This window comes from Salmo trutta, chromosome 18 (assembly GCF_901001165.1).
Source record: "Salmo trutta chromosome 18, fSalTru1.1, whole genome shotgun sequence".
In the NCBI taxonomy this organism is placed as follows: domain Eukaryota; kingdom Metazoa; phylum Chordata; class Actinopteri; order Salmoniformes; family Salmonidae; genus Salmo; species Salmo trutta.
This window is the reverse complement of record NC_042974.1, coordinates 21557260-21570686: the sequence shown is the minus strand read 5'-3', so window position 1 is coordinate 21570686 and position 13427 is coordinate 21557260. Positions and strand designations below refer to the sequence as shown.

The window sequence follows — 13427 nt, the reverse complement described above, 5'->3', positions numbered from 1 at the left end:
GCTGTCTGAGGAGGAGAAGAGGAGGCGGCTGAAATTGAAGATAAACATCGCATATTCATTGTGAAGGAAGAAACTTCAGTCAAATTTGGACCGCTTATCAGACTCCACCACAAAAACGGAGTTAACATTAATCCCACATACGACAATGAGGTAAAATGTGCGAAGATGATCGGTCAAATTGCTGACATAATGAGAGAGAGCCTGTCAGCAAAGCTGAAAGACGCAAAGTATCTTGCCGTTCTAATAGACACCTCTATCCAACACCAAATGCAAGATTTTCTACATGCGCTTGTTGGAGGATGGGAAGCCAGTCAATCTCCTGGTCGGACAACAGACCCTTGAGCACTCCCATGCCATTGGTAAATTGTTTCTCTTTATAGGCTTTATTCTTGTGTCAAGTTTAATCATTATTTGTAATGGAGATACTTTTGTATAATCGTTTTTTTGTGTTTTGGATGCCACCAAGGCTGCATTTCGTGCTGTTTGTCCAAAGGATGGAGGGTCATGGATAAAGTGCCTCTCCTTCGGGGCAGATGGTGCCAACGTGGGGGAGTGATTGCCCACCTGCAGAGAGAGGCAGGGGGGCATATACACTGCGTGCACAATTATTAGGCAAGTAAGTATTCTGATCTTATCATTATTTCTATTCACATTTTCGAACTCCAAACCATATAAACTTGAATGCTTATTGGATTTAATCATTTTCAGGTGATATGTATTTGTGTAATGAGGGAGGGTGTGGCAAAAGTGAATATCACCTTATATCAAGGTGTGCATAATTATTAGGCAGCCTCATTACCTCAGGTAAAATGGGCCAAAAAAGAGATTTAACTGACACTGAAAAGCCAAATGTAAAATGCCTTTCAGACGGATGCAACACTCTTTAAATAGCTAAACTATTGAGGCGTGACCACCGGACAATCAAACGTTTTGTTGCGAATAGTCAACTGGGGCGCAAAAACGCATGGGGAAGAAAAGGCGCCAATTAACTGCAAAAGACTTGAGAAGAATTAAACATCAAACTACTAGGAACCCATTATCCTCCAGTGCCACCGTATTACAGAACTGCAACCTACCTGGAGTGTTCAAAAGTACAAGGTGTCAAGTGCTCAGAGACATGGCCAAGGTCAAGAAGACTGAAACAAGACCACCACTGAATAAGATTCACAAGTTGAAGCGTCAAGATTGGGCAAAGAAATACCTGAAGACAGATTTTTCAAAGGTTTTATGGACAGATGAAATGAAAGTGACTCTTGATGGACCAAATTGATGTGCCCGTGGCTGGATCAGTAATGGACACAGGGCACCACTTTGAGTTAGGTGCCAGCAAGGTGAAGGAGGGGTACTGGTATGGGCTGCTATCATTGAGGATGAGGTAGTTGGACCTTTTCGGGTTGAAGATGGACTGAAACTCAACTCCCAAACCTACTGCCAGTTTCTGGAAGATTCTTTCGTCAAACAGGGGTACAGGAAGAAGTTCTCAGCACTCTAGAAGGCCATGATCTTTATGCAGGACAATGCTCCATCACATGCATCCAAGTACTCCACTGCTTGGCTAGCCAGCAAGGGCCTCAAAGATGCCTGAATAACGACCTGGCCCCCTTCCTCACCTGATTTAAATCCTATTGAGAACTTCTCAAACTTGAGATTTACAGTGAGGGAAGACAATACACCTCTTTGAACAGCATTTGGGAGGCTGTGGTTGCTGCTTCAGTGAAAATTGATTGTGAACAGATCAATAAACTGACAGACTCCATGCATGGAAGGCTCATGGCAGTTCTTGAAAATAAGGGTGGCTATATTGGTCACTGAATATTTGTGAAAGGCCAAAAATGTTATACAATTGTCATTTTGTGTTACTTATCTGTTACACTTACTCTAAAAATGGAGAATCAACAAGTGAGTTGAGTGTTTTTGTAACTTAGTTGCCTAATAATTCTGCACACTAATAGTTGCCTAATAATTGTGCACACATATATTTCCCTGAGAAAGACAAAACTCACTTCTCCTTTGTTAAACATTCAGGTTTGAGGTTCAATAACGTTTTGGATTGTGTTTATTTGTTCATCAATAAAATTAATCCAGAGGAATACAATTTGCCTAATAATTGTGCACACTGTAATCTCAATCCACTATATGCCACATAGGTTTGTAACTAATAAATTCTCTATGATTTAGTTTTATTTGCTTGCAGAGAATGTTAAACAATACTGTGTGTGTGCTAAGTGCTGGAATGGTAAATACCATAGAATTGTTTTCTGTTGGCACAAGAGACAGGGGGGAAGGAGACGTTGAATTGTTTGGAAGATTCTGTTCTGACTTTCACAGGCTAGAGCTGGCAATACTGACCATTCAGAAAAAAGATCCAAAGGTGTCTGTCATGTACGACCTTCTGAATCTGATATGGAAGATGTATCACTTCAGCGGAAGATCCAAATGAGAGCTCTATGTTCTCGGGCAAGAGCTCGGTGTGGATATTTGCACACCGTCTAACGTCAAGGGAACTCACTGGAACCCCATGTCCGCAGAACACTCAGTGTTCCTGCAGCATGGACAAGACAAGGACCTTGCCGACGAAGGCCAGTACTCCGTTGTTCTGCAGGACCTGGACCTGGCCGTAGTATCAACAGCGGAAGTTCAAGGGCGAGCAAAGAAGTTCAGTTTTACACAGGAAATGTAATACCACACTAGTTTTAAAAAATAGGTTCAAGACTCAAATTAACTTTAAGAATCAAGTAATTGACAGGTGACAGTTTATTTACTGACTACTTAACAGATACATCGGGAAATGGAGAATGCACTTGTGTATTCTGCCATTTTCTCTCAGACATGCTTGAGGAGCTAGCCTCACTCTGCAAAGGAATGACCTGATCCTCCCCCAAGCCACATCAGAGTTGAGGAAGACTGTGACCAGACAGGAAGCACTAAAGCTTAGGGCAAAGGCAGGAGGCATGCTGGAGAATATCCAGACCATGCTTGCTCAGCAGCAGGGTGATGAGGAGATTCCAAGTGTGTTAGGATGAGAGCTTGTTAGGATGTAAGAGAAATCGATGATTACTGTAATTTCCGGACTATTGAGCGCACCTGAATATAAGCCGCACCCACTGAATAAAAAAATATATATATATATTTTGAACATAAATAAGCCGCACATGTCTATAAGCCGCAGGTGCCTACCGGTACATTGAAACAAATGAACTTTACACAGGCTTTAACGAAACACGGCTTGTAACAAAAATAAATAGGCTTTAACGAAACACGGCTTGTAACAAAAATAAATAGGCTTTAACGAAACACGGCTTAAAATAAAAAATTAGCAGTAAGCTTTAGTTGTCTTTTTGCACTGAGTCAATTCCTCACACTGCTGTTTCCAACGTCTTATCATCGACTCATTAAGACCAAGCTCCCGTGCAGCAGCTCTATTTCCTTTTCCAACAGCCAGATCAATCGCCTTCAACTTGAAAGCTGCATCATATGCATTTCTCCGTGTCTTTGCCATGATGAGGGTGACAAAATGACTACCGTAATCAGAATGATGGGAAGTTTGAGAGCGCTCGATTTAATCTAAACAGTAAACAAAAAAGTTGTTTGACCTTAACCCGTTTGGCAATTTCATTGGTTTAATGAAAGATTCATGCCGCCAAAAACTGAGCACGTCACAGAATGTGTTTTTTTTGGAGAAAATTCAATTGAAAGCGGGAAAAATCCATATATTAGCCGCGTCATTGTTTAAGCCGCGAGGTTCAAAGCGTGGGAAAAAAGTTGCGGCTTATAGTCCGGAAATTACGGTAAGACAGATTCTCGGTGTGAGAATCAATGTACGTTGCCCAATATAATGATTTGAGGATAAGGAGGGAAATGCAGTGGAGAAGTCTTTAAAAAATGGTTTTATGGGAGACAGACAAATGGCCAAACATTTCATTGTGTGTTGGTGTGTGTGTGTGTGTTCTGTTAAAGGGAAATAACACTGAAGGGGAATCTGAAAGGCTTCATGGACCTCACCAATCCCCAGCTGAAGCAGCATATGGAGCCGGCCATCAACATGGATGATCTCAAAGCCAGGATTGATGGTTTGCTGAAGGATGAGGGTGTCCAGACCCCAGTGGAGTCTTTCAGAGTGATAAACCCTGACACATGACCAGAAGACCAGGCCAGCCTTCTCACCCATGGCGATGATGTTGTGGCAGACCTGATGAGGCATTTCAAGGAGCCCTAGAGAGGTAAGAATTTATTTCACACTGCATTGCCATATGAGACAATGTTATGTTTGCATATTTTCAAACTCACTTGCTCTGTTCAATCGGGGTGTGACATGCAGATCGGGGTGTCACATGGCTGCAATCCAGGATGAGTGGCAGGGACTGAAAATCCTGGTCAGCCACAAGTCCTACAGTGGCCTGTGGGAGACCATGTTGACAAAGGACCCCTACAGGCACGATTTACAAGGTAGGCTAACAGTCCCGAGTGGTTATGAATGGTATCCTTCTATGGTTGGTTTTGATAAGTTAAAACCTGTTATGGCTTGATCCCGTTAGCGGGATCGATATGACGACAGCCAGTGAAAGAGCAGGGCGGCAAATTCAAGACAACAAAAATCTCATAATTAAAATTCCTCAAACACACAAGTATTATACACCATTTGAAAGCTTTACTTCTTGTTAATCCAGCCACAGTGTCTGATTTCAAAAATGCTTTACGGCGAAAGCAAACCATATGATTATGTTAGGTTAGCGCCAACACACACAAAAACACAGCCATTTTCCAGCCTTAGAGAGGAGTCACAAAAAGCAGAAAGAGGAAAAATGAATCACTAACCTTTGATCTTCATCAGATGACACTCATATGACTTCATGTTACACAATACATGTATGTTTTGTTCGATAAAGTTCATATTTATATCCAAAAATCTCAGTTTACATTGGCGCGTTATGTTCAGTAATCTTTTGCCTCCAAAAACATCCGGTGATTTTGCAGAGAGCCACATCAATTTACAGAAATACTCATCATAAATGTTCATGAAAATACAAGTGTTATACATGGAACTTTAGATAAACTTCCCCCCCCTAGGAAGAAGTAAACATTTCGCGCCCCCCAACTCTCCGCCGCGACTGTAAATAGTATCATTTGTCTATAAAATTGTTATAAGTACACCTCTGAATAACATTGTATCCTTATTAACATTAAAGAAAACAAAAAAAGAAAGAAATATAGATCAACTTACAACAAAGAATAACTTTAATTGTTTTTTAGTCTGTAACAGAAAAGACTTAAAGTGCATCAATTTGCCTGAAATTCAAAAAAATATATATTTAAACTGTAAACATTTTTTGACCATTTGATACTGAAAAATAAAATTAAAAATAAAATAAATTCAAATTGATCAGCAACATTAACTCAGGAGCACAATATATGAAACACTTTGACCTATAAAACAAAAATGAAAACAATTTGTGCTGATTTTTAAAAAAAAATCAAAATGAGGAAGTCAGGATTAATGGCTACAATGAGCACGTTTTGCAGAGCACAGCTTTTCGAAGCGGGGTTTGAAGCATGATACTGCAACTGTCAGCTCCTGCTCAATGTTTAGCTGGGACCTGCACTTGGTCTTCACTGCAGCAACAGCAGAGAAGCCAGTCTCACAAAGATAAGATGTTGCAAAAGGAAGAAGAATGCCCATGGCCCTCTGCCCTAAGAGTGGATACTGCCTCTACACTCAGCCAGAATTCACTCAGTGTCTGTGATGTGAACCTCAGTCTCAATGTGGAGTCAGACGTCATATCAATGAACTGGTCCTCCTCTGCAGAGCTGAAACCAGTTGGAGCTGGTGCATTGAAAGGATCTCTCACCCAGTCATATTGGGAACTGTTTTCAGGGAAGTACTTTTTAAAGAATCCCATCAGTGATGAAATATGCTCCTTAATATATGGAATCACTGAGGTGGCATCATAGTCAGTAGTGTCAACAAATTCATGCAGGTTCTCCAATGAATCAGTATTTCCTTCATCAAGTCGCCTGCCCCACATTGCAAGCTTTCGAGTGAAAGAGCTGATCTTGTCTGTGACCTGAGGGAGGTGTTTATCTTTCCCTTGAAGCTGTAGATTTAGTTCATTTAGCTTTCCAAATATGTCACTCAGGTAGGCCAGTTTTGCCAGGAAGTTCTCATCACTAAATTTTTCTGCGAGGTCATACTTGTGCTCCTGCCCCAAAAACATTATTTTCTGCTCTCTGAGCTCAAAAACTCAAGACAATACTTTTCCTCATGACAGCCACCTTGCTTCACTGTGAAACAGCACAGCTTGATGTTCAGCTCCCGTCTCCTCACAGATAGCAGAGAAGACTCGTTTTTAGTGGTCTGGTCTTTATAAAGTTGACTACACCTACAATGTCAGTCATAACCTCACTTAATTCAGAGGAAAGGTGCCTTGATGCCAGTGCTTCTCTGTGTATAACACAGTGTGTCCACTCAGCATTAGGTGAGGCCTTCTTGATGAGTGCCCGAAGTCCTTTTCTCATCCCTGCCATGGTCTGTGCACCATCACTGCAAACACCAATGCAGTTCTCCCACTTTAGCCCATTCTCAGTCAGGAAGCAGTCCAGCATTTTGAATAGCTCTTCAGCTGTGGGTCTGTCTCTGACATATTTACAAAATAGTAGCTCCTCACACAGGGAGTTTGTCATGACAAAACGTACATAAGCGATAAACAAATAGTCTTTGTTGCTGTCAGTTGCTTCATCGAACTGTAAGGCAAAACATTTGTCTTTATCTACCAGCTGTTCTTTAAGATCGTTAGCAATATCATTTATACGTCTGGCGACAGTGTCATTGGACAGAGGGATAGTTTTTATTTTTGCAGCACTTGCGTCATCCAGCATGACAGAGACCATGTCTAATGCTGCAGGCAGTATCAGCTCCTCTGCTATGGAGTGTTTTTTTTTTTGTTGCACTGAGCAATTTGGTACGCCACCTTATATGATGCTAACAGTGCTCGCTGGTTTACTGAAGTAGCATTCACAAAGTGGGACGATTGTTGGCAATATTCGGCACGTTTTCACTGAAAACTCAAGCGGCTTATCAGCGTGATTGGGGTGTAATGTCTTTAAGTAACGCCTTAATTTATTTGGCTTCATGCTGTCCGCTGCCAACATTTTTAGACACAGTAAACATACCGGTCTCTCCTCGTCTCCCACCATAGTCACAGTGAAGCCAAGCGCTACATACGCTTCGTCATATTTCCTCGTCTTAGCTTTCGGGAGACTTACGTTTGTCTCATTATCTCCGTCTCTCTCCGCCTTTCTTTTCATCCCTGTTAAATATTTTTCCATGGTGTCTCTTAAGGGTTTGTTATCTGCACTTCATATCTTCTGCTCTGTGCTGTGTGCTCTTGTTTGGTGCAAAAAAACCCTACTCCCTGAGGCAAAAAAAAGCATGTTCCCCGGGGTCACACGCGCCCCCCTGGCATCGCTCCGAGCCCCCCCAGGGGGGCGCGCCCCACTATTTGAGAAGGACTGCCTTAATGCAACCATTGTGTCAGATTTCAAAAAAGCTTTACCGAAAAAGCTATAATCTGAGTACGGCGCTCAGACACAAAAACATGCCATACAATATATCCGCCATGTTGGAATCAACAATAGTCAGAAATAGCATTATAAATATTCACTTACCTTTGATGATCTTCATCAGAATGCACTCCCAGGATTCCCAGGTCCACAATAAATGTTTGTTTTGTTCGATAAAGTCCATCCTTTATGTCCAAATACCTCCTTTTTGTTTGCGCCTTCAGTTCACAAATCCAAATTCAGGACGCACATGTCAGACAAAAACTCAAATTTCCATTACAGTTCGTAGAAACATGTCAAACGATGTATAGAATCAATCTTTAGGATGTTTTTATCGTAAATCTGCAATAAGTTTCAACCGGAGAAATCCTTTGTCTTCAGAAATGCAATGGAACTGAGGTACCTCTCACGTGAGCGTGTATGCCTGAGGCTCATGCCCTGCTGGCAGTGTTCTGACTCCAGTAGCTCTTATTCATCACTTTACAGTCGAAGCCTCAAACAAGATTCTAAAGACTGTTGACATCTAGTGGAAGCCTTAGGAAGTGCAACATGACCCCACAGACACTAGTTTGAATAGGGAAATAATTGAAGTCCTACAGACCACTTCCTGTTTGGATTTTTTGTCAGGTTTTTGCCTGCCATATGAGTTCTGTTATACACAGACATCATTCAAACAGTTTTAGAAAATTCAGAGTGTTTTCTATCCAAATATACTAATAATATGCATATCTTAGTTTCTAGGAGTGAGTAGCAGGCAGTTTACTCTGGGCAAGTCAGTCATCCAAGCTACTCAATACTGCCACCATCCATAAGAAGTTAATGGTAAGAGTTTAAATGCAATTGAAAGATATAATCTTTTCCCTAGAACATACTGGAGTTTATGCTGGCGCTCCCCATTTCAGCTGCCCAGTGTGAGCGAGGCTTCTCTGCGCAGAACCGGATTAAGAATTTGACAAGAAGCTGCCTTGGGGCCTCCACCACCGAAGACCTGATGAGGATCAGCCTGGATTGGCCTTCTGTCGAGGAGTTCAATCCCACTCCTGCCGTGGACCGCTGGCTGACCTCTAAGCATGCCAGACGGCCAACATACAAAAGCAGCTGGACAACTGATATCCTTTGTGTCTAGTAGGCATGGGTCAATGTGTGATTTTGGTGGTTTGTGCTGTTGCACAGATGTGTGTCCCTTAGTACACGCACACACACGCAGTATAAATATGTATGTAATGAATTGTTTGTTAATTTTTTTTTTTTTTTTAAATGTCACTGTGCTCCTAAAGGTCTTTGTGCTCCTACATTTTTTCATTTAGGGAAAAAAAGTTTGCATTGAGCCCTGAAGGATCTTGCACACAATTCCCGGATGCTGAAAATGGTCACCAGACATGTCACCCATTGAGAATGTTTGGGATGCTCTGGATTGACGTGTATGACAGCGTGTTCCAGTTCCTGCCAATTCCAGCAACTTCGCAAAGCCATTGAAGAGGAGTGGGACAACATTCCACAGGCCACAATCAACTCTATGCAAAGGAGATGTCGCTCTGCATGAGGCAAATGGTGGTCACACCAGATACTAACTGATTTTTCTGATCCACACCCCTACCTTTTTTTTAAGGTATCTGTAACCAAGAGATCCATATCTGTATTCCCAGTCATGTGAAATCCATAAATTAGGGCGTAATGAATTTCAATTGAAAGATTTCCTTTAATGAACTGAAACTCAGTAAAATGTTAATTGTTGCATTTATTTTTGTTAAATATATACAGTTGAGTTCTAAACTTGAAATATTGTTAGTTATCAGGTATCCTATTGGAATATTGAGTGCCATAGTCTAGTTGCTACACAAGAAGTTAATGGTTATCTGTACGGGGAATGTATTGAGTAAAGGAAGGGAATTCTAATGTTAAGGTGCATCAATACATATGGATTGCTGGATGATACGGTACAATTAATTACATACAAGGCTCATAGTCTGTGTCTTGCGTTAAGACCCAAGGATGAAAATGAAGGCGACGGGCATGGGGACCCATGGGCATAGAACAGAGCGGACAGAGTCCCCCCCCCCCCCCAGAGGAGGGATTGGTGTATATTGACTAATTGATTTGAGAATGTTTTAGTATGGCTATAACCATAGTAGTGACTAATGTGTTACGGGCTAGATGGAATGATTTATGTGCAAATGTATTTGCAGCCTGTGTTTGAGACAGAATGTTTGCATAAGGCTGTTAATCATAGAGTCTGGGCTCATAAATTAAGGAAGTGGGTAATAGAGTCTCTGGGGTACGATACCACTCCTATGTATATTGTTAGAGGGGATCGCTCGAAGGAGAGGAAGGACAGCTAACTGTACAATATAGAGACTACTATGACGTTAAATTGAACGTCACACATACCCAGATCATGGTGAGAGTAGCAGAGATAGTGTTGTCATTTCAGACAATATTGTCCACTTTCAAGAAACCTGTGACTCAGAGTTTTGTTTGGTGGGATAGTAGTAACTGAAGGATACTAAGGTAACAGGAAGGAATTGGACTAGGGCGCAAATTAGGGATTATAAGGTATGAGTCATGGGCAGTGTTAGTAGTAGCAGGGGTTACTTTAGTAGCATTGTTGGTGTTACGAATCCCTTTGGCCCTGCAGTCTAGGGGGGGATGGAGACGAGACCCGTAACATAACCCATGCAAATTATAATAGTGATAAAGAACAGTGAGAACCAATAACCACAGACAATTTAACTCTACCGTCAAACTCTTAGGGTTTATTTATGAACACACGGTAATGGGGGTGTGAGAAAAGGGGCTGAGCTGGACCCAAGCAAAGAAACAATAATCCAAAACACCCCTAAGCTAGACTAGCCTACTTCAACAGCTAACTAACCAAAAATACAGTGGGTGGTCCGCCCAGTTCTAACTAGGGTACTTAGACAAAGTATTCCTACGGGTAATGTATGCACATGGGCGACTTGTCTTGGTACCCCCTTTTCCCAACAAACAAACAGTCAACACTTTAACAAAAACAATACTCACAGGTGGGATGGACAAAGTGACATGTAGTTGCAAAAACAAAAGAGATCAATACAGAGAGATAGCGATAGATAGATAGAGCTGGAGAGAGAGAGAGAATTAACTACATAGAGATTGATCTGGGGAGAAAACAACTGACTGGGTTTTTAAACCAAGGGAAAGGGGATGTGATTGGTTGAGGGAAAAGGAGCAGGTGTCTTCTGATTGGGGAGTGATGATTGTCACCTGTGAGGAGGAGAAGGAGAGAAAAGATATACACACACACACAGGACACCTGTATCCGTAACAGTTGGGATATCATTTTCTGAGGGGATTGATGTTGAAACGTATATACAGTGCTGAGTTACCTCAAGAGGAGGTAAAGTTGATTAAGGCCACCACATGTACAGTTGAAGTCGGAAGTTTACATCCACTTAGGTTGGAGTCATTAAAACTCGTTTTTCAACCACTCCACAAATTTCTTGTTAAAACTATAGTTTTGGCAAGTCGGTTAGGACATCTACTTTGTGCATGACAAGTCATTTTTCCAACAATTGTTTACAGACAGATTATTTCACTTATAATTCACTGTATCACAATTCCAGTGGGTCAGAAGTTTACATACAATAAGTTGACTGTGCTTTTAAACAGCTTGGAAAATAACAGAAAATTATGTCATGGCTTTAGAAGTTTCTGATAGGCTAATTGACATCATTTGAGTCAATTGGAGGTGTAGCTGTAGATGTATTCCAAGGCCTACCTTCAAACTCAGTGCCTCTTTGCTTGACATCATGGGAAAATCAAAAGAAATCAGCCAACAATGTAGACCTCCACAAGTGTGATTCATCCTTGGGAGCAATTTCCGAATGCCTGAAGGTACCACGTTCAAGTATAAACACCATGGGACCACGCAGCTGTCATACCGCTCAGGAAGGAGACGCGTTCTGTCAACTAGAGATGAACGTACTTTGGTGCGAAAAGTGCAAATCAATCCCAGAACAACAGCAAAGGACCCTGTGAAGACGCTGGAGCAAACGGGTACAAAAGTATCTATATCCACAATAAAACGAGTCCTATATCGACATAACCTGAAAGGCCGCTCAACAAGAAGGATACCAGTGCTCCAAAACTGCCATAAAAAAACAGATTACGGTTTGCAACTGCACATGGGAAGAAAGATCGTACTTTTTGGAGAAATGTCCTCTGGTCTGATGAAACAAAAACAGAACTATTTGGCCATAATGACCATCGTTATGTTTGGAGGAAAAAGGGGGAGGCTTGCAAACCGAAAAACACCATCCCAACCCTGAAGCATGGGGGTGGCAGCATCATGTTGTGGGGGTGCTTTGCTGCAGGAGGGACTGGTGCGATTCACAAAATAGATGGCACCATGAGGCAGGAAAATTGTGGATATATTGAAGTAACATCTCAAGACATCAGTCAGGAAGTTAAAGCCTGGTCGCAAATGGGTCTTCCAAATGGACAATGACCCCAAGCATACTTCCAAAGTTGTGGCGAAATGGCTTAAGGACAACAAAGTCAAGGTATTGGAGTGGCCATCACAAAGCCCTGACCTCAAACCTATAGAATATGTGTGGGCAGAACTGAAAAAGCGTGTGCAAGCAAGGAGGCCTACAAACCTGACTCAGTTACACCAGCTCTGTCAGGAGGAATGAGCCAACATTCACCCAACTTATTGTGAAAAGCTACCCGAAGTTAAACCCAAGTTAAACAATTTGACCCAAGTTAAACAATTTAAAGGCAGTGAACCATATACTAATTGAGTGTGTAAACTTCTGACCCACTGGGAATGTGATGAAAGAAATAAAAGCTGAAATAAATCATTCTCTGTACTATTATTCTGACATTTCACATTCTTAAATTAAAGTGGTGATCCTAACTGACCTAAGACAGGGAATTTTTACTAGGATTAAAATGGAATTGTGAAAAACTGAGTTTAAATGTGTATATATATATATATATATATATGTATATGTGTATGATATCTCAACTAAAGCACAGGTAAATCATGGTTTTGACTGCACTGGGCCATTAATGATTTAGGCCTGCATTGGTCATATTCATCAATGATAGAAATAAAATGGCCTAAAGACGAACAATAGAAAGCTCTCTTGCTCGTACTCACCCGGCTGTAGTCTACGAAGGTCTTATCACATTTTTCCTCCAGCTGAAAATAAGGAAACAATTATTAACAGACATGCCAAATCCGTTCATAGCCTGCAAATCAAAAAGAGTTAGTCGATAGAGTATGAGTAAAAGGTACTGCTGCATGTTCATAGATCACACCAGGCATAGACAACCGAACACACACACACACACACACACACTCATATTATGAGCCAATAAAACATACACAGGTTATTCAGAACAGATAACTTTATTTAATTGTCTTTATTTGTACCAAACACATGCTGTTAAGACACAAACATATCCATAATACTATTCATAACTAGTCCCTGATTTTTATTTCACCTTTATTTAACCAGGTAGGCTAGTTGAGAACAAGTTCTCATTTACAACTGCGATCTGGCCAAGATAAAGCAAAGCGACACAAACAACAACACAGAGTTACACATGGAATAAAAAAGCGTAAAGTCAATAACACAATAGAAAAAAAAGAAAGTCTATATACAGTGTGTGCAAATGGCGTGAGGTGGTAAGGCAATAAATAGGCCATAGTAGCAAGTAATTACAATTTTGCAAAATGAACACTGGAGTGATAGATGTGCAGATGATGATGTGCAAGTAGAAATACTGGTGTGCAAAAGAGCAGAAAAGTAATTAAATACTATGGGGATGAGGTAGGTAGATTGGATGGGCTATTTACAGATGGGCTATGTACAGCTGCAGTG

The 13427-nt window shown here is 41.2% G+C and overlaps 1 long non-coding RNA gene across 1 annotated transcript; it reads left to right on the top strand.

Moving 5' to 3' along the window:
- The first annotated feature begins 3 nt into the window (after positions 1-3).
- LOC115152995 (uncharacterized) lies at positions 4-8998 on the top strand. Its single transcript, XR_003867624.1, has 5 exons — positions 4-359; positions 467-616; positions 3958-4220; positions 4319-4446; positions 8423-8998. It is a non-coding gene; the product is annotated as an uncharacterized LOC115152995 (long non-coding RNA).
- Positions 8999-13427: the final 4429 nt, after the last annotated feature.